This window comes from Mesocricetus auratus, unplaced genomic scaffold (genome assembly GCF_017639785.1).
Source record: "Mesocricetus auratus isolate SY011 unplaced genomic scaffold, BCM_Maur_2.0 Super-Scaffold_4256, whole genome shotgun sequence".
NCBI classification, from domain to species: domain Eukaryota; kingdom Metazoa; phylum Chordata; class Mammalia; order Rodentia; family Cricetidae; genus Mesocricetus; species Mesocricetus auratus.
Window position 1 is genome coordinate 8,136,608 of NW_024429182.1, and position 24,657 is coordinate 8,161,264.

General features: G+C 42.5%; 1 protein-coding gene across 4 annotated transcripts in view; it reads right to left on the reverse strand.

Annotated features, from left to right (window-relative positions):
- Add3 (adducin 3) overlaps positions 1-23,053 on the reverse strand; it is a 110,393-nt gene extending 87,340 nt beyond the window's left edge. Inside the window, exon 1 of one of the 4 annotated variants that reach the window (XM_013115368.3) lies at positions 22,846-23,053. The gene's annotated coding sequence lies outside the window, so the exon portion shown is untranslated. Of the gene's footprint in view, positions 1-20,414; positions 20,646-21,940; positions 21,960-22,845 lie in introns of those variants that run through there. The other 3 variants (XM_013115379.3, XM_021229895.2, XM_013115372.3) reach the window with 3 other exon arrangements.
- Between the last annotated feature and the right edge of the window lie 1,604 nt (positions 23,054-24,657).

A 24,657-nucleotide genomic window follows, 5' to 3' on the forward strand; every position in this document is an offset into this window, starting at 1 on the left:
GCTGAGGCCAGAGGCTAATATCAGGGTGCTTTTTCTCAATGATTTCTGATGTGGGATGCCCATCTGTACGCTATGAATATGTTTTACTACCATTGGTTAATAAAGAAACTGATTTGGCCAATAGCCAGCCAGAATATAGCTACGTGGGAAATCTAAGCAGAGATACAGAGAGAAAGTAGGCGAAGTCAGGGAGACAAATGTAGCCGCTGGAGGAGTAAGATGCCAGAGCATTGCCAGTAAGTCACGGCCACGGAGTAATACACAGGTTAGTAGAAGTGGGTTAATTTCTTTGTGACAGTTGGTTAGAAATATGCCTGAGCCATTGGCCAAACATTTATAATTAATATTAAGCCTCGGAGTGATTATTCCATAATCGTCTTCAGGACCAGGAGGGACACAAAAGCTTCTAGCTACAGGTTTCTCCACCTTCTTTCCATATTTATTTCCTTTTGAGGCAAGGTCTCTAGTTGAACCTGGGCTTACTGCTTTGCCTAGATGGGCTGGCTGATGAGACCCTGGGAACTTCCTCCCTTAGTACTGGGGTTATAAGTTCACAGTTTAATTTTAATGTATTTGTTTAAAGAAACACCAAAAGTTCACTTCAACATATAATCAATATTAAAAATTATGGTGTTTTAAATCCTTTTTCTGTAATCTACTGTATACATAACATTGCAAGTGACCAATGTCGCATGTATGCGGCTAGTTGCTGCATTTGGACAGTGGAGCACTAAAATTTGGCAGCAAGCCTGAGCCCACTCCAAAGAATCTCTCCTATCTAGTAAGTTTCAGTTAGACCAGCTCTAGCAATTTATAACCATTTCACAGACCTTTATGTTGCCAAGAGACTCTATTGCCTTGAGTACTTTAATGAAAAGACAGTGCATCCAAAAGCTGGTACAGTCAGCAATGACAGCACACACACAAGCAAATGACAACGGATGCTGGAACTGCAGAAATTGATGAAGGGGTGCTGATCACATCAATCAACACCATTTCTGACTGCTCACCAGTGGAACATATCCCAATCAGGTTTACCCTTAATCTAAAAGAACATTTTTAGAAAGAAGACATCCTTAAGGGACTTCACTGAAATAATGTTTTGAAAAATGGAGGTCAATAATTGTAGGAAACTTCCATCTCTAAGTTTAGTGGTACCCCACACATTTGGATGTTCTACCTTTAGTTATGCTAAGTTTGTTCAAGTTCAACCAAACTGTAAACAGCTTTCCATCAGTAAAGAAAGCTGTGCATATGGCTCGCTTTTCTTCAATTCAAGAATGTGTTCAAAGTCTGTAAAGCATAACCAGATGTTGTTGGTGAACAACTGGAGTTTCAGGCATAACTGAGCACCAAAAACAATACCAGAGATGAGGTCTACACACTGGTTTCTGTGTACTCCAAAAATCATTTGGAGCCCCCTTGCCCACATTTCAATATTCTGGATCTTTAAATAAATCTCTCAAAGCCCACAAGAAGTCATAAATATAAGTGATTGAAAATACCCTCCCTCCTCCTTAACAGACTCAGATCAAACAGCTAACATCATAAAAAGTCACCATTCTATCTAAAAATGTGAGCTGATGCTAAAAGTTGATTGAAAACAAAACCCTAAATTAACGTTAATCCAAAATTACCAAGTGCCTGTTTTTCTTTCTTTTGGAAAAAGTTTCCTCCATTCAAATTACCACACCAGTTTATAATCATCACAACAATCTACTACTCGGTAAATTGATCTTCTAAAGTAAAACACATTGAAATTCCAAACACAATCACCCCTTTGACAAAAACTTTAAAAGAAACAAAATACGGTGCACTTGTACCTTATCTAAGAAAAAATGAAAAGTTTTGGAAACTGATGATTTTTGTCTTTAGCACTTGAAACAAACTTGGGAGCAAACAGATGCTATTAATTAATGGATAGATGCACTGAAATTAAATTAAAATCAGTGTCTTACAATATGCAAAATACAGTATGAACATTTTCACATCACTTCTTGCTGAACCGGTCCTTTAATAATTCTGACTTAAAACTCAATATTGCCAGGTGTGGCCATGAGCACCTTTAGTCCCAGCACTGGGGACGAGGCAGGCAAAGCTCTATGGTTCACATAGTAAATTCTAGACTAGCCAAAGCTACTCAGTGAGACCCTGTCTCAAACAAACAAAAACCCCCACCTCTACCACAATGCTTACAGTCAGCTTTGTTCAGTTCAAAAATTGACAGCTTAGGAATGAGCCAATATTCTGCCATACACTACATTCTTTTCACGCTTGCTTCCTCCTTCCTTTCTCAATCGGGATTGTGCAAAGCAAACAGGAAACATTTAGTCAATACAAGTATTGATCAACTATGTACTGACACTATATTTATGACATACTTCACATGTTACACATCACCTTCAAAGTAACCTGAGAGACTTTCTTGATCCCAGGTGTCTATCTGAAGACTTGGGAAGGCTCACAGATGTCTAGCTTGCGGAAGGCTAGCAGCAATGGAATCAGATGTCAAATGTCAACAGCTGTCTTTTTAGGCACACATGACGGCTCAGGCCTGTAATGCCAACACTCGGGGAGCTGAAGCAGGTTGTAGTCTGAGCTGCAGATGAGACCCTCTCTGAAGACACAGGTGCCCAGGTCTGTACCTGTGTCCATGCTTACAGAAAAATCCTCTTACATACTGAACCAACCATCTTCCAGTCTCAAAGTATATGCTAATAGTTAACTTCTCCTTGATAAGCTTCATCACAAAACCAGACTTTAAAACACTAACATCTCTAACATGACCGATTTCTTTCTTTACTGGGTCTTATGTAATAGCCCACTTAGCAGAAAATAATGGAAAATTGGGGTCAAAAGTTCTGTACTCTATTTCACTCAAACAAATGTGTTAGAGGAGTGCAACTGTTTCTCATTTAAATACATTTCTTTAAAAAAAAAGTCAAGGCAGTCAAATTCATCCAGTTTGAATTTTGAATTTTCAATATAATGTTCCTAAACATGTCAGAAACATTTACCATATACATGACTTGCTTCGGTGGTGAGCATACTAAATTGGAACAATACAGAGAAGATCAGCATGGCTTTTTGTTAAGAAAACAAAAAGTTCACGGCAAGTTCCAGATATATATAAAATTATCCAAGTCAAAGAAAAATTTAAAAACTGAACAGAAACCTCTAAGTCCAAGCAACTAAGGTCTTGCCCTGTCCAAACCCTTCTGTGGGAAAGATTATGCGGAACTGTCGAGTAAGCCCCCGACTGCAAAGTGGGCACCCAGCAGTGAACTATACAGCACCCCAACGTCACTTCACAATCACCTCGTCCTCTGCCTCTGCTCACAGAGGATAGCCTTGGGATTCCAGACTCCTGCTCTGAACCCGTTCTCCAGATTGGAAAGTTTCAAAGAATGCTTGCTCCTGTCACTAGAAATCCCAAGAAAAAAAGGCAAATCTTTAGCAGCCAAAAAAACTTGCAAGTCCAGAAAGTGAAGATCCCTCCCCTACCCTCTGAAGATGGCTCCCTCCCTTAATTCTCAAACTCCCTTCCCTCTACCAAAGCATCTGCCCAGCTTGGGTGGAGTGCCCCTCTAATTGTGAGGCCATGATTCCTCACTTTCAAATAATGGCAAGAGGTTCTGTGGCTCTGTCTCAACTCTAGAAGCTTGAAGATTAAACATAATTATTGTTGCAAAACATAGACCTTAGATTTTAAATTTCTGTTTGTTATTTTAATAGGGTTTCTCAATGTAGCAATCCTGGCTGTCCTGGAACTCACTTCATAGACCAGGCTGGCATAGAACTCACAGACATCCACCTGTCTCTGCCTCCTGAGTTCTCGCCACTGCTGGCTAAAACTTTTTTTAAGTCCACCAAATACCTGATATTATTTAGAGAGTGCAAAGTAACTGCAATGAAACTCACTCCCAACACCACTCTGCCTTGAGAGGAAGTGAAGATGGGAAAGAAAAATTCAATTGGAAGAGGTAACAAATGAAGCATCTTGCTGAAGATTCCACGGGCTATTCTGAGATGAAATTTAGATTTACTTCTTATGTAGTGAGATAGGAGACAGGTGTAAGCAGGAAAAATCTTGATTCAGAAACTTAAAAATAAACAAAGGAAAACATCTCTAGAAAAATGTACAAGTAATAGTTGAGTCATTTAGTGATAGAATAATATTTCACTGTTTAACTCTTGTGCCTTACAGACTTTGTTCCAATTTCTTACTCAAAAATAACTTTAGATATTTTAAAATGAAATTGATTTTATAAGTTTGGTTAAAATAATAAGTTTAATTTAAGCTTTTAAAAAAATTTTTAAAGATTTGTTTATTACATATACATATACCAGATTGAATTGTAGATGGTTGTGAGCCAGCATGTGGTTGCTGGGAATTGAACTCAGGACCTCTGGAAGAGCAGTCAGTGCTCTTAACATCTGAGCCATCTCTCCAGACCTAATTTAAACTTAAATAAATCTTGTTTTTTGAAACACTTGGAATATCTTTTATACATCTGGTTTATTTTCATTACATTTTATGTTTATGTTTATGCTTAAAAAATATTTTAAATTTTATGAAGAATATTTTTAGATAAAAAAGTTATTCCAAACTTTTTTTTTAGATTTATTTTATGTATATAAGTCTAAGCACCATATGTGTACAGTGTTTATGGAGGCCAGAAGAGGGCATCAGACTCCTTAGAACTGAAATAACTGATGGTTTTGAGGGCCATGTGGGTGCCAAGAATTAAACTCAGGTCTTCTGCAACTATTCTTAACCACTGAGCCATCTCTTCAGCCCCCCAACAACATTATTTCATACTTAAAACTTTTAAACACTAAAGCAAGTTTTAAAAATAATTTACAAGTTAATTTTGTTAAATTCAGTAGTTTTTCCACAGTTGTACAATTACAACATCCTCTTACATGTCTTCTTATAAAGAGATACATAAAAAATGCCCAACCATACTTATAACAAAGCTATCAGAAACATCAGAGAAGCCAAACCTGATACTGTTTCACTATACAAATTATGCTGTTTTCCTTGATTAGAGCCTCCATTCTATTTACAAAACAAGAATGGCCCTGCAAGTGATTTTTGACATTTCTACTTAGCTTCTTATGTGTGTTACCACCATGTGTTTACTCTATTAAGAGGAACCACTAACTGCAATCAAAGAAAAATTTTAAAATGACACAATGATTTCCTAGTTTTGACATGATAGACACAGTATTACAACACCTAATGCTCTCAATTATTTCCTTTTCATTACTGCACTTCTCAAAAGTTTAAAATGAAATATAAAAGCATAACATGGGGATGCAGTTTCATTTGGAAACAAAAAGATTACTCCTTGGCCAAAATGATTATTCATCTATTTCTAAATGCACAAATAAAAATAAGTTCAAAGACTGTCAATGAGAAATAGCTGAAAAGTAGTAAACAGACTAAGTCACATTTTTAAAATATGTATTGGAAGGAAGAGATATCATCAAAATTTGCTCAATCTACCTAATTCCCAGTAGGACCTAGCTGCTATCTTTCCCTCTCACAAGTAAAGTGTAGTCAAAATGGAGTAAAATCATTAACTTTCTATCTGTAGAGATCTTCAGCAAGTTGCATAAATTTTTTTCCTTCAAAATCTCCTGTTCACTGTCATCCATGGGGGGAGGGGCCCTCTACAACATCACAGAAAAGATGTTTGTAGATTTTTATTCCTCATACTTCTGGAGTCTGGATAAAGCAAGATCCAAAGGTTGAGAAATGCGGTGTTTGGTGAGGACCAACTTTTCGTTCATAGCTAGTTAATGGCTACATCGCATGCAGGAAGGCTAAGGAAGTTCCCTGAGGTCCCACTCTTCCTCTTCCAAAAGCTCCACCTGAAAACAGTACCATACTAAAGACTATGCACTGGGGGACCATAAACAGCTTACCACTCTTTCTAACCCCAAAGCTACAGCTTCAGTTTACCTGCTCACCTCTAAATGCCTCTAAAATCAATTCCGCCAGCATCCATTACCTTCACTGCCATGACATTTGTTAACACCAAATCTCTGTCACATCCAATTATGGCTTTCACCAACTAAAACAGGCTTTATTAGAATAAAGCCATTCAAAGCCATCAATGCAAAGATTTTTTTCTAAGATTAATTTAGGGACTTAATTTTATGCTATATGGATTACATTTTGGCAAAAACAACTTAGATGGCATGGTGGCACACATCTGTGATCCTAATATATGGGAGATCAGGGCAGGGGGGTTGAGAACGAGATCAGCTCAGTGAGATCCTGTCTCAAAAGGGGGTGGTAGTGCTGAGATTGTAGCTCAATTTGTAGAGTTCTTGCCAAGAATGATAAAGCCCTAGATTCAATTTCCAGCACCACACAGAACTGTGTGTGGTGACACATCCCTGTAATCTAGAGGCAAAAAAAATCAGAAATTCAAGGTCATGCTCAACTACATAGTAAGTTGGAGTACAACCTGGGCTACATGACACCTGAAAAGAACCCAAAATATAATAGTTTCAGTGATGATGGTGGTGGTAGTGGTGGTGATGGTGGTGGCAATATAATAATAAAAAATAAAATATTAAGATAGATGGTATATGACAAATTAAAGAATCCTTTCATGTACCTTCGGAACAGGTAAATCTTCAATGGTAATATTTTTCAGTAGTTAAATATCATCTTGGGGTTGTCAGAAATATTGTGAATTGAGTGCTCCATATCCTTTAATTATAGACATGGAAAACACATATCATCTTTATTGACTTGAGACCTCACAAACTTATTTATAAGCTGGCTCTGCTCCCTGAAGCTCAGAACTGATAATCGTAGAGCCTTCTTATGCTTAGCTAGGTCATCCCCTAGAAAATGGGCACTAAAGTGACTCATGACTTTCTGTTTGTCTGAACAAAGCATCTTAACCTCTGTAAGCAAAGCAAGCTAAACCAGGTTGGGTGTGGCCATTTTTGCTTCATACAACATTCTCCTGGGAGAGAATCGCTGTTTCAGAAATAAGGGTCACATCAATTGCTAGTGTTTTTTTTTTATGGACATATGAATGCACACAATACACATTTTCCTGATACTTTCTTATAAACTAAGGTATAATCCATGTAGCATTGTTTGTTCTTTCAAATTGTCTATTTCAGTGGCTTTTAAATACATTCGCAATGCTGCAACGGTCACCACTGTGTAGTTCCGAAACCTTTTCATCTAAAAGGAAACCTGGAAGGCATCAAACTCACTCCTTCTCCTTCCTCTGCACCAGAATCATCTTGAAGTGGACTCATACGTGTCCTTTGATGCCCGTGATGCCCGCTTCTTCACTTGCACAGGTCTGTCTGTCTGTCTGTCTGTCTGTCTCAGCACTCCCTTCCCTCTTACGCTGGAACAGTGTTCCCTCTTACACATCACCACTCCATCTCATGACTGGTTAGCATTCTACCTTGTGGCTACACTGTCCTTACTTATCTGCTTATCAACTGCTAGGCGCATGCTCAGCTGCCACCTTTTGCTATTATAAATAATGCTTCTATGAGCACCGCTGTACAATTTTTTTATGGGAACATGTTTGTGTTCTTGAGTACATAGCTGTCAGAATGGTTGGGTCATAATGATAACCCTGTTACTATTTTTAGCTGTGTTAACTGAGAAACAGCCAGGCTATTCCATTTACAATCACAGACATTCGTAAACGACAGTAACAATGATATTTTTGTTTTTACATTTTAATTAAAAGTAAAATATTTTACCTATAGGCAAAAAGGATATCCTTGGATACTAAGCATCAATAGAAGTTAAAATAAATTTGAAGTTTGGGTAGGAAATTAAAGGTTTTGAAATCATAAGAATGCATAACAGGGCTGGGCAGTGGTGGCACACGCCTTTATGCCCAGCACTCAGGAAGCAGAGGAGCTCTGAGTTCAAGGCCAGCATGGTCTACTGAGCGAGTTCTAGGACAGGCTCCAAAGCTACAGTAAAACCCTGTCTTGAAAAACCAAAAAAAAAAATGTATAATAGTATTTCAAGCCCTTACTACAGTAAGATGTTTCTCTGGTCATTAAAGGGATTGAGCATGCATGCTTTAAAAAAAAAAAAAAAAAAGGAAGAGGAGACCACAACAAGTCTCAAATTTATAGTCAGCTTATATTATGCTTTCTCCACACTTCTGCAGACTTTTGTTTGAATTGAAACTTCAGGATCATGCTTGAGTCTCCTCTCGTTTATACCCACAAGCCAGTTAAAGTCCTGTTGGCACTGCCTTTGAAATATACCCAGAACCCAACCCAATCTCACCGCTTCTACCTGAGGTATTCCTCGCCTGGTTCATTGAACCAGCCTCTTCAGCAGCCTCCCTGCACCCTGCTACGGGGTACTCTCAAGTCACAGCCAAAATCATCTTTACAAAACACACGTCAGCCGGGTGGTGGTGGGCACACCTCTCATCCCAGCACGCGGGAGGCAGAGGCAGGCGGATCTCTGTGAGTTCGAGGCCAGGCTGGTCTGCAAGATCGAGTTCCAAGACAGCTAGGGCTTCACAGAGAAACCCTGTCTCAAAAAAAACAAACAAAACAAAAAACATGTCAGACTGTCACCCATGCCAGCTGTGTGGGCCTGGAGGGCCTAGGCTTGTCCCCTCTGCCTGCAATGTTCTGCCTCCTGCAGTCACAGAGTCATCTCCTCTTCTCTGTCTCGTGACACTTCTCAGTGAGGGCTTGACCCAGTCATTCTATTTAAACTGACATTTATCCCCAAAGGTCTGTCTATCTTCTTCCCTGTTGTACATTTCTCTCTCACATGACATATCATGTATTAATTTATTTATTTCTATTTGTTCCCACAAACGCACGCTCTTTGGTTTACTGAATCCTCAGCACTTAGAACAGAGCCAGCACATTAGTGACTGCATAGTAAGCGCTTGCTGAATGAGTAAAGGAGCAAACGGAAGAAAGCATCAAAAAACAGAAACCTAAGCATGGGACACAGGAACATTTCCGAGGACAAACACCACAAGCACAATGCCGTCAGGACGAGAGCGGACAGCACCATCTCTGGAAACACACCACCATGTCTGCAGTTAGGAAAAGCTGCCCTCTCTCGTTAGGATCTTCTGCTGCCAAGGCCCTCGGCTTCTGAAGAATTCAAACTCCCAGCGTTGACAAGCTCCTAGAATGATGATGTCCTCTTATCTGACATGGTATTTGCCTTCTGTTAGACCCATTTTCAGTCAGAGATGTCGCAGCTACGTTGCAACCAAACCGCTAACTAGTGAGATCTGTGTTCTCTGTGCTGACAAGCATACCACCTTCAAGAGTCTTAAGAGAATGTACCATGACACGTCACATCATTTAACACATGGAACACCAAATATGCTTTCAAAAGTTACACTCTTTTTCAGGAAGTCAATTATAAGCATGGTCAAGTCCAAGTGAGACAGTTGAGACATTCTGGAACAAATAATTTAAATTCTAAAAACAGACTGCTATTCTACAAAAACTTTGAATAGCTGGATCTCATAATGTCACCAATTCACTCCACCTTAAGTTAAGTAAGACACAGACAGAATTATTCTCTAGCATTCAACAAGTATGAGATAATGGATGGAGATTCCTTTTTAAACTACAAGCCTCTTCCCCAAAGGGGCTGCTTATTCAGTATGGGGAACAGTAAGGATCCCTAAATCTCCTGCTGATGCCTCCCTCCTAAGCACTGACGCTCACACGTTTGCTCAGAGTGTTCCTGTGAGCTGTCATTTTCATGTGGGCTCTGGGAAAGCACTGCTACTGTCTACGTGACCTTCATTAGTATAGCACATGTCATACTCTAGTGCCACCTGGAGAGGAAAGTGCCCAGCACTGCTGTGAGTTGTGACCTCCTAACCCTTACAGAAGAGGACACTGTGAGCTACAATTAAAAAGAATTTCCATCAAGCTATAGAAAAAGTTCATGCGCAGAAATCTCTCCCCAAAATCCTTTCTGGTGTTTTTAATTAGCAAAATCCTAACTTCCCTCTAGGCCCCCTCTTTGCTTGTTTGTTTGTTTTTCCGAGATTAGTTTTCTCTATGGAACATCCCTGGCTGTCCTGGAACTCACTCTGTAGACCAGGCTGGCCTCGAACTCCCTGAGAGTCACCTGCCTCTGCCTCCACTCCAGGTGCGTGCCAGCTGTCCGTTGGTCTTTCCCTTTAGGCCCACTCTTAGCCCTCCCACCCCTGTTGTAAATACTATACGCAGTTTTCTGCTTTCTGGGCCTGTCACTTGGCACCCGATACACATTAGCAAGTAACACCTTTTGTACAGTTTCCGTAGTTGCTGCTGACTTTTCCTATTTTTAACAGCAGAAGTCAGAACCAGGGAGCCATGCTTTTCCCAGTCTACCGAGTTTTCTAGGCGCTGTATGGTACAGTGTCGCCCCTCACATAGGAAAGAGAAGTCAGCAGCTCTCACGTGGTGACTGAGTGGCAGCATGACCGCTGCTGAACTACATCACAAGGCTTAGTCAGGGCTGCAGAAATGGCTCAGTGGTTAGGAAAACTAACCTTGCAGAGGACCTGAGTTTAGTTCCCACATAGGACAGCTCATAACCACCTGTAACTCCAGCTCCAGAGAATCTGACTCTGACACCCGCTTCTGGCATCTGAAAGTGCCACAAGAACATGTATAAATCCACACACAGACACAGACAGCTTTCAGTTATATCAAAGCAATGGTCTCCAATTGATGGGGGAAGTCCTTCTGTGTATATGTTGTCTTATTGGTTAACAAATAAAGCACTGTTGGCCAATAGGGAAGCAAGACAGGTGGGACAAGGAGTCAAGGAGGATTCTGGGAAATGTAGTCATGAGCAGAGAGTCACCATGTGATCCTGGGAGAGGGTACAAGCCTGGCATTCTCAGTAAGATAAGACCTTATAAAAATACATGTTAATAATTATGCGTTAATAATTAAGTCAGAGCTAGCCATTAAGAAACCATAGTTAACAGCCAACAGGCTAATAATTAATATAGCATTCTGTGTGTTCATTTGGGACTGATGTGGTTCTGGGACCAGGCTGGTGGGAAGAATGCACGTTATATCCAACCTTCTAAACTAATAAGGATTTTTTTTTTTTTTTTTTTTTTTTTGGTTTTTACGAGACAGAGTTTCTCTGTATTGTTTCGGAGGCTATTGGTCCAGCCCGGAATAAGGATGTCTTTTAAGGGTTAATTATATAAAATAAATAAGAACAGCACAAAAGAAAGCAAGTCATTTGTTTTTGAGATAGGTCCTATATAGTAGCCCTGTCTAGCCAGGAACTCTAGATATAGACCAGGGTATTCTCAAACTGGTCACAATTCTGTTTCTGAATCTCAGTTGTTTTTTTGTTTTTGTTTTTTGAGACAGGGTTTCTCTGTGGCTTTGGAGCCTATCCTGGAATTAGCTCTTGTAGACCAAGCTAGCCTCGGACTCACAGAAATCCACCTGCCTCTGCCTCCCAAGTGCTGGGATTAAAGGCATGCACCACCACCGCCTGGCTTGAATCTCAGCTTTTCATGTGGTGGTTTTATAGGTGTGGGCCACCACACTCACAATTATGAATCTGTTAATTGAATGGCTCCATGAATTCAATAAAATATTTTTGACTATAGATGACATAGAGTGTATCACATTTAGTGCTATGCAAAGTGTACTTGATACACATGGGATGTGGAGGTTTCCCTCAGGATCTCAGACTGGCACACAGTTGAGTTTTATTCTTCTATAGACATGGGCTATCTTGGCCCTACTGCAAGTTCTGCTACCTAAAAGAATGTAAGAAAACCACAGCTGGGCGGTGGTGGCGCACGCCTTTAATCCCAGCACTCGGGAGGCAGAGGCAGGCGGATCTCTGTGAGTTCGAGGCCAGGCTGGACCGACAGCCACCAAAACAATACAGAGAAACCCTGTCTCGTAAAAACCAAAAAAAAAAAAAAAAAAAGAAAGAAAGAAAGAAAGAAAGAAAGAAAGAAAGAAAGAAAAAGAAAACTACAGAGCTGGAGAGACGGCTCAGCATTTAAGAGTATACTCTTCTTGCAGAGGATCTCGGTTCAATTCTCAGTGGCCACATCAGGCAACTAGCTGCATCATGATTGCCTTTAACTCCAGTTCTGGCTGGGAGGGGGGTGAGGAGTTAGGGGGATATGCTGCCTCTGACCTCCTCAGGCACCTGTATTTACATAGATACACACAACTAAAGATTAAAATAAATGATACATAAATGACAACTAACAAACCCCTTATTTTCTATTCCTTACCATAAATAAGCCCAGCCGAAACCTGTAAAGTAACTCACTCTCTCTTCCCAGGAAGTCATATATTTAGGCACAGTGGCCAAGGCATGTGAAACAACTTACTATAGCTAAATTAACTTAAACTAAAAGAGAAAAAGGAACAAACAAATAAACAGTACAGAAAAAACCAAATAGAGAACACTTCAAAATCTACTTCATGAATACGTCCTGATTCTAGTGAAAATTCAATTCTGTTTATCCATCTGTTCACCCATTAAAAAAATATTTTCCAATGAAGACAAAAATATTCTAATCTTGGTTCAAATCTTCTGTGCAGTCACCACAAAGACCTGTGTAAACCTAGGAATATCACAGCATAGAGTTTAGGGACAGCTTTGAGTTCCTAAACAACTCCTGACTGTAGTCTCCTATGAAAGCCTAACTAAACTTCAGATAAATGGAGTACTTTCACATGCCTCTGGCAGTTTTTAAGGCTAATAAAAATGACTATCTAATTAGTTATATAATAAATATAGAACAATCAAGGGTGCTCTTACAGTAACAATTGGTTATATAACAAATACAGAACAATCAAGGGTATTCTTAGTGTAACAATTTCAAAGCTGCTTTTCAGTTCTTACTGTCAAAGTTCCTTCTCATCTGGCTATGACAGGTTTGTTCAGGTAGCCTCTACTGACCCATAACAGCTTTTACTAACTCCAGCTCTATCCATTCCTGCTACTACAGTTTCAGGAAGACAGGAACACAAAACAAAAAGCCTACAAAATAGCTAGGATACATTAAAAACAAAAAACCTAAACAAACAAACATAAAAAACCCTCTTGGAATTAGTGAGTTCACTCAAGTAGGAATCACTGCCTTAGACACTGAGACAAAGAAAAAAAAAGCACAAGGGGAAAGCTTCCTTACTATTTGCTGGAACCACCAATAACCAGAACTGCTAATAAAAATACATCAAAATGATTTTGTTTATCACCTAGTTTATTAATTTCACCATGGCTAGACTGTCTTTAATATCAATCCAACAACTTCTTAAGGTTTCTTCTTTCCCATGCATTCCAACAAGTGCTGAATTAGTTCTTCATTGTGTGTTCAGGCCTCCTGCTGGGAAACATAATTAAAATTAAGCAGGCAACAATTCTACTTGGTACTGAGAGCTTTTCAGATCCTCCAAATGAGGCAAGGCCTGGTTTCTCCAGAAACTGCCTGAGTTCTGCAAGGAGAACTTAGATGCTACTCACCCTAATGCTGGCCACTCAGCAGATGGCACTCTTGTCTCTGGGGTCAGATTAACAAATTCTGAGGCATATGCGTGCCATTCAGGTGTGAGGATACAAAGCGCTTAACCCATAGTCACATTCCTCCTGCAATGCTCATCAGAGCAGAGGCCTCAAGCCAGAAACTTACAACAGCCAATGGAGCTTTCCTAGCATGAACAGGGTTTGAGTCCCTGACCTATAAAGAGCGCAGGAAAACTGAGATTATTATAGACATCAAGTGCACCACACAATCATTAACTCAAGTGACTACTAAGTAATCGGTGTCTTAGAGCCTTTACAAGCAAGTACGATTTTCTTATTCAGGCACAAAATGTTCCAGACCTATTCCATTTAGTGACAGTGGTGACAGTATTTACATGGCTGGTGACTGGGTCCTTGTATTTAGGGAACTGTGATTTTTATCATTATCAACATTGTTTAAGACAAAGAATACACTAGTTAACACTGACTGAAAATAAACTTTAGGGATTGGAGAGATGGCACAGTGGTTAAGAGCACTGGCTGCTCTTCCAAAGGAGCCCGGTTCAATTCCTAGCACCCACATGGCAGCTCATAACTTTCTCTAACTCCAGTGTCAAGGGATTCAACACCCTCACACAGACATATTTGCAGGCAAAACACCAATGCTCATAAAATAAAAAGAAACAAATCATTAAAAAAAAACAAAAACAAAAACCTTGGTATCCACTTAAATAGATCAAACATTTTGATACAAAACTACTGCAGATCTAGTTTTGTAAAAATAAAGTGTTTAAAGCAGTGTGAATTTCTCATTCACTGGTGATATTTAGTAAAGAATGGCTCCTGGGGCCAGGAAGATTGCTCAGTAGGCAACTCTGCTACACAAGCCTCAGAGCCTAAGTTCACTTCCCAGTACCCACAGGAAAGCCATTCGTGGGGGCTGGGGTGCACACCTGTAATCCCAGCCCTGAAGATGAAAACCGGAAGACCCCTGAGGCTTATAGGCTGGCCAGACAGTCTAGCCTATTCGACGAAGCCCATTTCGTTCCTAGTGTGAGACCCTGCCTACAAACAAACAAACAAGGTAGACAGTTTCCAAAAAATGACACCCAAAGCTGACCTCTGGCTTGCATATGCATATACACATATGAGCATATGAACATGAATGTATACATGCAGGTGTATGTACAAGCAAAAACATTGTCCCCAACTACTAGGTGATGTGTGAGGTTCATACACTTTTGTTTCCAGAGCTCTTTCTGTGAGATTTAAAAAGCAAGTCAACTGTGGAAATGGAAGAAACTCCTAGTGTAACCTCCACTTGAAAGCTAATTTTCAGCAATTACACAGGGATCAGCCTTCCCTGGAAGAGAGACTACCGCCCTGATGACAAAAGTCGTAAGCAAACGGCAAGGTAGGGGAACACACCATTCTAACGCTTGAGAAAAGAGAAGAGGAACATACTAATGCCATGGCCAATCTCTTTCCCTTTCCACCATCAATCTCCCCAGGACCATGACAGCACTGAAGTCCCACTCATCAAGCTCTAATGCCCACCACAGCTCCACCTCAGGTCCCACTATTGCCCTTTCCCAATCCCTTCCTTGGCTATCACAGATTGGCCCTATTAGGATCTTTTTCCCATGAATAATTAGAAAGTGAAAACAGAAGAGTCATGCAGTGACAGTTGTTGATCTCATCTAAAGAGTAAAAGTAGTGTTTTTCAAAGTTCCATGGGGTGGGGAGCCCTAAGTATATTTCTTTAGACACACCAAGTAAACCTAGCTATCTCCTCCATCTAGAGACAGAGCAAACCCATCTCTCAGCTGCGGCATTCAGTCATCCCATTAGAGCAAAAACAGACTGCTGCATGGAATAGAAAGAAATGCTACCCTGGCACACAATGAGTGCAGCCACTGTGGAAGAACTCCACATGACACTGAAGATGATGACAATGATGGCAAATTAAAGACAGACTTACATCTGTGCAGACCTCTCCATTCCCATGTAAGGACACTATTTCTTCGTTAAAGATGAGGAGTAAAATATCACAAAATAAATTTAAAGGGGATGGCTACAACAATAAAATAATGAGCTCATACATAATACTCAGAGTTAAGTTCTATTTGTAATTCAATGCTTGCCTTGATATCTGTTTGCCTTTTAATGCATAATGTAAGCATTCACATTATTATACAGGGGCTAAGGAGATCGCTCAGTAAAGTGTTTGCCATCAAGTATAAGAACCTGAGTTTGGGGAGCTGGAGAGATGGGTCAGTGGTTAAGAGCACTGACTGCTCTTCCAGAGGACCTGGGTTCAATTCGCTGGACCCACATGGCAGCTCACAACTGTCTTTAATTCCAGTTCCAGAGGATCAGACATCCACGGCAAAGCACCGATGCACATAAAAAATAAATAAATAAATAGAACCTGAGTTTGATCCTTAGCCCCCATGTAAAAAACCAGGTGTTGGACCCCGCAAGATGATTGGGTGTGTAGAGGTCCCTGACTCCAAGCCTGACAACCTGAGATTGATCCCTGGACCCACATGGTGGGAGAAGAGAATTAACAACCCAGTTGTCCTCTGACCTCCACATGGTACTCCATAGTACAAACATGACCACACAAGTACATACAAATAAATAATACCTGCAATTTAAAACACTAAAAAGTAGATAAATACAAAAAGAAAAAGCCAAGATCGCTAGCATGTGCCTATTAATTCCTGCACTGGCAAGGCGGTAAAAGATCAGTGCCTGGGTTAACCTAATGTGCAGGCCATTGCAAAACAAGATGAGGCCAGGTATGGTAGTGCGTGCCTTTAATGCCAGCATTTCAGAGACAATGGCAGGCAATCTCTGATTTTGAGGCTAGCCTGGACGACAGAGGGAGTTCTAGCCAGGACTACACAGTGAGATTTGTGTCAAACAAACAAAACAAGGTGGTGGCTTCTGAGAAATGGTATCTCAACTTGATCTCTAATCTCCATAGTCATACATGTGCATATGCACCCAAACCCTCAGGGCATGTGTGCACACATGCACACATGCATACACACAAAAAGCAAAAGTAAATTTCGTAAACATATATGTACACACTTGAGACACTGGTTTCGAGGACATTATGTCACCAGCTTACATTTTTCAAGTTTGTTTTTACCTTCAGCTGGTTATGGGAAATGTCAGGTATGTCCACTGCTCTCAAAAAATATCAACTGTATAACTTGATATCCAAGCTATGGTCTTGTTTGAGGAAGTAACATTCCTAACTATTAGCCAATGCGCCTCCTACATACCAGTATCTTCACTACCAATTTCAGGGGATCTGAAACCCAGATTTCAAAGTTCACCTTATATCAGTAAGTCTTCACACATCCAGCTAAGCTTTAACTAAAGTCGTCTTTGAAAAGGGCGTAGAAGTGTAAGGTAATGATGTGTGTCCTTCTGAAAGGCTCAATTTAGACCCAGCCTCTTTGTAAAGCTATGTGCTGAGCTTATCACCTTCATTTTAACCTCTGTGTAAAGCTATGTGCTGAGCCTTATTTTAGCACAGTTAAGATTAGTCTATGCTGCCCTTTCAAGATGCAAACTTCCACACACTGTCTCTTTAAAATCAAAGATTAGGGCTAGAGATCTGACCCAGGTGGTGGAATGCTTGTCTAACAGGCACCCCTTGGGTATGAACCCCAGCACTGTATAAAAGTGTGTGTGGTGGTATGCACCTCTAATCCTAGCACTCCAGAGGTAGAGGCTGGAGGATTAGGCGTTCAAGAATGTTATCCTCAGCTACATAGAGGATTTGAGACCAGCCAGGGCAACTTGAGGCTAAGTTTTGTTGATCACAACCATTTGGGATTATGAGACAACTTTGAAAAGCAGAATGGTTCTTCAAGGCTTCTAGGAGGATCTTCACTAAGTGTAGTGAGTAACGCCCTAGGAGGGGGAACAGTGCTGAAGGAAACAGGAGAGTCTAAGTCTCATTATCTATGTGTACACCAAGGCTTCAGGTAAGTTAAATAGTATTTTTGTAACATTCAAATACACTTTCAGCTGTGCAATTAATTAAATCTTGAACTTTGAGACTTGCCTAGCTATGAAGACCAACATTATTATTAAAACACATGAAGTAAATAAACTGCAGTTCTTTCTTGCTTAACACTTTTTTAATTGTTAGTACTCAGTAAACATTTATTGAATAAAAAACCAGGCAAATAGATTAATTTTACCTGAAAATAATAGAATCCCAAGCAGACACACACACAAACACACAGACCCCCTATAATTTACTGTCTCTAAATGAAATAATTACAGCACATCTTACTTGTTTTAGAGGGATACATTCCAAGATCCCATTAAAAGTCTGAAATCACTGATACATGTATTCTATGGTTATTTTTTGATAATGTTTTATTTATATATTACGTACAATAGGACTAACAATAACTAATAAAATATAATATACTGTTACAACGTTATTTAAAACTTATGATTGTTCATTTCTGTAATTTTCCATTTAATATTTCTAAACTCTATTTGGCCAACAGCCACTGAAATTCTGGAAAGCAAAACTGCAAATAACCGAGAACTATTCTACATGCATCAAGCAGATAACAAGTATTTTCTTTCCAAATTACAGTCAGTGTGAGTATTTGAACATGTCCACTTCAGAGAAGATTTAATACTGGCGAGCACTACAGTAAATCTGAATCTGACTTGGCTTCCAGCCAAGGGCATTAAACCAATGACAAAACCCAAAGACCTCCTAACAATTGCAACTATAAATACTTGGCAGGGACCCTAAGTTCAGACCATAGCACATTAGCGTAGGAGACATGAAATAAAGTGCTAAAACATTCACTTTGAGTCTCAGGGATGTGACTGTGATTGTTGAGCAACTGTCAAACTGGCCCTGAATAATGTCACTTCAGCTTACAGTTAAAGGGAAGACGGCACTGCTGATTAGACATGTTAAGCTTTCCTACTCAAATGTTACAGGACTACTTTTCCCAAAGGAATGTAAAATAGCACTAACTATGAATCATGGCAAAAAGTGTTTGAAGGTAAGAAACAGCAACTTGTGCATGTCTTTCAGCAGCCTAGACTTCCTTTACTTAATGTATTTATTTTAGCACTTCCCCATAACTTTACATTGCATCATCAGCAAGGGGCATGAGCGCTCTTTAATAATTCTAAACACAGTCTGCCTAGCCCCTAACTTATAATCTGTTTAGTATACCAACCGCAACAGTGAAGCAAGTCATAAAAACCACTGCACATCATTGAGCAAAACTCACATTCACTCCAGAAAAACATTCTTGATAAAACGGTAAGAGTCAAGTGTACAACATAATTTCTCATTTACTTTTTCTCACTGACTAAACTTTACATTCTGAAAATACCCTCTTATCAAGCAAAATAAATATTTTGAGGAGTCATGTGATCATCTATGTCATATGCCAAAACTTTACCAAACATTTCCTGACAACACACATGCAAAAACCTGCACTGTATTGAAGTCTTATAACCACGTAGCTAAAGAAATTTTTATGCTGAACATTCTAAATAGATAATAAAAGTTGCTGTTTTGTTTTTTTTTTTCTTTAAAGCAACTATTACCAACACTCCAACACTCCTGGTCAATTTTAAGTTAGCAAAGATTGAATTCTATCTTTAAAGAGGTGTTAGAATTGTAGAAAAGTGCCCCCCCACACACACTCAGGCACATCACTCCTCAGTAAAGTTAATCTGATCAATTTAAGAAAACAATGAATTTCCGTGCAAGTAAATCCATCGCCAAGGAGATTTAGCTATAAAATTTTTTTCAGAAGTGCTCGAAAAGAAACGACCTTATCAAAGAGTAGTCAGCCCTGTACCTTAGATACACAGGTCAGGGCACTTCATCTTAGAAAGACACATGAGTATACTCTTACTAGAATTCTAAGACCCAAATCGGTACCCTTTCAGTAGATGGGAGTCCATTCCAAGAAAGGGCAACCATTTCACTTTGGTCACTCTAAAATTGTCATAATTCGTCGTAAAGAACTCACACATGTTTACATAGCTCATCCCAAGGCGAGCCTTACGGATTCCTTCCCGAGCCTTGCTCCTAATCCTTACCCAAAGCCTCTTGGCTGAGTTAAATCCCACACCACTGTAGCAAAGTCAATTCCAAGAGCACATGCGCCAAGGATATTTAGTGGTTTTCCTTACACTCCCAGTTCAAACGGGCACCTACTTGCAATTAAATCTCTGCAACAAAAAAAGTTCACCTGAGGCCATTCTTACCATTTTAATAGAGGCCTGGTTTATGCTACCTGCCGTGGCCTTGCCTCAACCATTACATACCTCCAAAGAGGTTGGAAGTGCCCCAAACAGAGGAAACCAAACCTGCTGCCAACTCGGCTGTCACCCCACAAAGAAGAATACGCAATATGTATGCTTGAAGGGGTGTAGCATAAGTGTGTGTGTGCGCGCGAGCGTGTGTGTGTGTGTGTGTGTGCACGCTCCTACTATGTGTGCTGGGGAGGCTCACAGGGATTAAAGCGGTTGGACAGTTTCAACCTGTGGCTGAAGTTTCTTAAAAACAAACAAATCCACACCGTCCCCTTCCACCTTCTCCAAGCGCGGGAACCTCCCACCGGCCCCGCGCGTACCTTCGGGGTCAGCAAGGCTTCGTGAACACAGGATTTTGCAACCCCACGCCCTCACGGGGGAGGGAGAGCCGGGGACACCGAGACCCGACCCGACCCGACCCCGCACCGCTGCACCCGGACGCCACGACCCCCGGGTCTGCGCCCCTCGGCCCGCGCGGGGCTCGCGTTCCCGCCCCAGACACGGGTCACCTGGGGCCGCGCGGCCAGCCAGGAACAAGTCGGACCCCGGGCTCCCGCAGGATTACCTCGAGGCGCCGCGGGCTTTGTGCCCCCTCCTCCGCCACCTCCGGGCAGCCGGGTCCGCCGCAGCCTCGTCCGAAGCGTCGCTCAGCGCCCGAGGAGAGGGACCTGGACGCCGAACCCCCGGCGGCAGGAAGCGGCGGCACCTGGTCGCCGACGCGTCTACCCCTCGCCGGTTCAAAACAGAGCATTTAAACCCTTTCCTCTCCCTCCCGCCCCTCGCCCGGGCGACCGTTACCGGCAGGCGCCTCACGCTCTGGCGGGACGAGCCCAACTACCCCAGAACGTCCTCTGCCCCGCCCCCCTGGGCCCCGCCTCCACAGAGCCCGTGACTCCGCCCCCTACAGCCTTGGGCTCGCGTAGCCCCCTTAAAAGCACCCCGAAGGCTCCGCCCCACAGCTCCAGACGCCCTGGCCACGCCTCCTGTAGGCCACGCCCCAGCACCATTGCTTCCGCCCCCTACAGTTTGACCCTCCTAGCACGCCACTTCAAGGCCCCGCCCCACAGGGCCCGAGAGCCCTGGCCCCGCCTCTCATAGGCCACGCCCCAGCACCATTGCTTCCGCCCCTACAGTTTGACCCTCCTAGCACGCCACTTCAAGGCCCCGCCCCACAGGGCCCGAGAGCCCTGGCCCCGCCTCTTGTAGGCCACGCCCTAGATCCCTTCACTCCGCCCCGTACAGGCTTGGCCCTTGTTGCTCTAGAGCGTGCCCCTGGCTCCGCCCTTCTTCCCCCCTCCCTCCCTCCCCCCCCCCCCGAGCGTCCTGGCGCCGCTTCCGATAGGCCACGCCCACAACAAGCTCTCGCGCCCTCAGGCCACGCCCCCGGCGCCCCTGGCGCTCTCCGGCGCCGCCCCTCGAGGCCCCCTTAGGGCTGCGAGCTCGGTATCTGTGCGGTGGGGGCCTACGTGCTCTGCCGGGCTGAGGGCCTGTTGCGGGGCGGCTGCCTGGCGCCTCTGCAAGGTCTTCCTCCCTCCGTGCAGCTCCGATCCGCTGACGGAGAGGGAAACGACCCCGGCAGAAACGCGATTGAAAGCGGGAAGGTGACGCCTCGGAAACATCTGCCTCCCCCAGTTCGACCATGCTTCCCCCACCCGAGGAGGCTGAGCCGCAGCTCGCAGGCTGAGCCTCTGCGGCCCACAGAGGCTGCTGGGCTTTGCCGGGGCGGCCCTACGGCTGGACCTCGGCACGTCCCCCCGCAGGAGGGGCCTCGGTTTTCTCCTCTGCACATTTGCGTTTGGGGGAGCCTCCTGCCTCCCCTCCCTCCCACGGAGGGACCCGGCCAGGGCCCTTAATTCATTTGGACCAGCCCAAAGTCTGCACTCCTCTACTCTTGGCCCCTTGCCTCTCAAACCTTCCTTCCCAGAGCTGACCTCTTGGGAGATGAAAAGTCTAGGCTCTGCCAGCAGCCTTCAAAATGAGTCTGAGGCCAGGCAAACTTTGCAGCACTCATTTGCAGGGCTGGGGATCCCTCCACAGGTGACACTGGCCCACCACCCCCGCCTCCCAGACATGTTTCTCACTCCAACCAACCTGGTCTCGAAATAGCCCTCCGGGCACGCGCGCTCCTCCGCCACCCACGGCTTGCACGCCCCTCCAGCACACATGCCCTCCAACTGCACACCCCTCCCAGCGCCGGCCTAGGGATCCCTGGTCCCTGGGGTTAACCCCACCCTACCACACACTGCAAACTTCATCCTCCACCCTTATCTCCCGTCCTTTCTAAGGCACTGGCGACAGGCCGCTCCATTTCCTTCCTCATCTGCAGGCTCTCTTCCCCCTCCTGTGCTTCACGTCAGCCCCCTCCTCTCCATCCCCTCTTCCTCTAAAAATGTGTTCACTAAAATGTAGTTTCCTCTGCCCACAGATGAAGTGTGGCAAACGAATCGCATTCTTGGCACACACTGCAGTTCATTTATCCTCCTCCTTTTCTCTCTCTCCACCGGACTAAAGCTGTAGAAATTTTAAGTCTGCCACTACCTCCCATTTTCTTACAAAAAAGAAAATCCTGACCATGCCTTATTATTTTTAAATACTCCTCAACAATCGTGGGGAAGTCTTGCTAAGGCTTAAGGAGAAGACGATATTGAGGAAACGCTCAGCCCGTCATTTCATTTGCCATTTAAAAATATCTGCAGTGTTTGAGAGAGAGATTGGGAGTGGCTGTGTTTTCTTCATTTAAAAAGAAAAAAATGCTTTGCATGCATCAAGGCTAGCCTTTTTTTATGCATAGCCAAAAAAAAAGTACTGTAGGAGCACATATCATATAATAGTCTGCACTACGCAGGACGTGTGCCAGACAGAACTGTAGACCCCAGCCCACCTCCAAAGGACGACAGATTCACAGAGCGTTTTTTAAGCATGGCTGAAGAAGAGCGCATTCCACGACCATTCCCTTCCCACGGTTCCGAAACAAAATGGGTCAGAGACGTGCTTACCTGCAGACGATCCAAAGCTTCTTTGCGTGCAGGGGAGCCGACGTGTGTCTGTCTTCCCCGGCGAGGTGTGGATTCTGCAGTGCTGCACGGGAACCCACTGCAGCCGCGGAGCGGCGGCGGCTGCTTCTCCCAATGCTGAGTAGTAAAGTATGTGACTTAGAGACTCCACGGTCGCCGTGAGGCGCTTGCTTGGAAGAGAGGAGGCGGAATCTTTCTTAAAGGAGTGGGTTTGGTTTTTCCTCTCCCACTGTTGCTTCATCAGATGAAAAAAGGGAGGGTAGGGTGGGGTGGAATCAGGGAGGGTTTTTTTTTCCCTTTCTCTTTTTTAGTCTGAGCAAAGCAGTACAGCTGGGGGAGGTCAAGGTTAAAATTAACCGAGAGAACGGAGCCACGAGGGTGAGTCAATGAGAAATGCTAGAAGCACTAATTTTAAAGAGCCCTCTCTACTCCCAATATTGGGGTTAATTGCCAAAATAAAGCTGTGTGCCTTGAAATGGAACAGCAGCTTGCGCTAATATTTAATTTCCAATCACTGTACTAAAGACCCACAGAGATGCTATTTAGTACTTACTACAAGTATGAAAGGAACAATGATACCTGAAACTTCTAACACACACACACACACTTTTAGGTGAGGTTTTTTGTTTGTTTGTTTTTGAGGCAGGGCCTTACCATGTAGTCTTGGCTGGCCTGGAACTTGCTGTGTAGACCAGGCTATCCTCAAACTCACAGAGATCTATCTGCCTCTGCCTCCCAAAACTGCTGTGATCACAAGTGTGCACCACTACACCCAGTGCTAACATATTTTTTGGTACTGGCATTCAGTACCAGAAAATATATTTTATTGACAGATTTCAATGTATACTTCCATGTTATAAAATCATTGTATCATATACAGAATAAAATATGTCCAGCATAATTTTAGAAAATGATGGCAGAGTATATTGTGCTATTGAGTGAAATTAACAGGATTAGGAAACTCAAGGGGTTTTATTTAAGTGCTTGTAAATCTGTTTACATAATTAAAATGTGCCCTGACTATGAGGAGTATGTCTTATAGCCTCACATTTTGATTTTAATATTTCTTCACTTAAGCACTGATCATTCATTACCCTTTTCATCATGCTGAGTATAGAAGTGTGATCTCCAAATAAGAATAGATAAAAATACAGAAAATATTCTGTCATTGATTTTTTTCCATAGTTTTTGTTAATAGCCTGTATGGTATTGAATAAGTAACATTGTTTCATCGTTAGGTTTCCATTTTGTAAAATGTGAAAATTGGATTGAAATTTCTACTAAAAGACTGCTAAGCAGTGTGTTGGCCCATGCCTTTAGTCTCAGCACTCAGGAGGCAGAGGCAGGCAGGTCTCTGTGAGTTCAAGGCCAGTCTGATCTATAGACAGAGTTCCAGGACAGCCAGGGTGGTTACACAGAGAAATCCTGTCTAACAAAAAACAAAACAAAACAAAACAAAAAATCCCACAAATACTAAAAGAGCCATTCCCAATTCCAAATAACAATGGCTTTATGACATTCCATTATTTTTGTTGTTTAATGCAAGTGAGCCCCACTTTAAATTACTTTTCCTTACAGTGTGGATTGAAATAAAGTTTGAGAGCTGGAAATGTGATTTGTGGTAGAGAGCTTGTCTAGTGTGCGTGCACAAATCCTGGGTTTGATCCCCAGGGCTGGAAGGGTGGGTAGTAAATTTTCGCTCTCAATGTAACTGGGGTTTACTTGCTATCCCAAAATTATTTTTCAAGTCAAATAACCATTTTGTAAAGTGAATAACCAGTTGCAGGTCTTGGT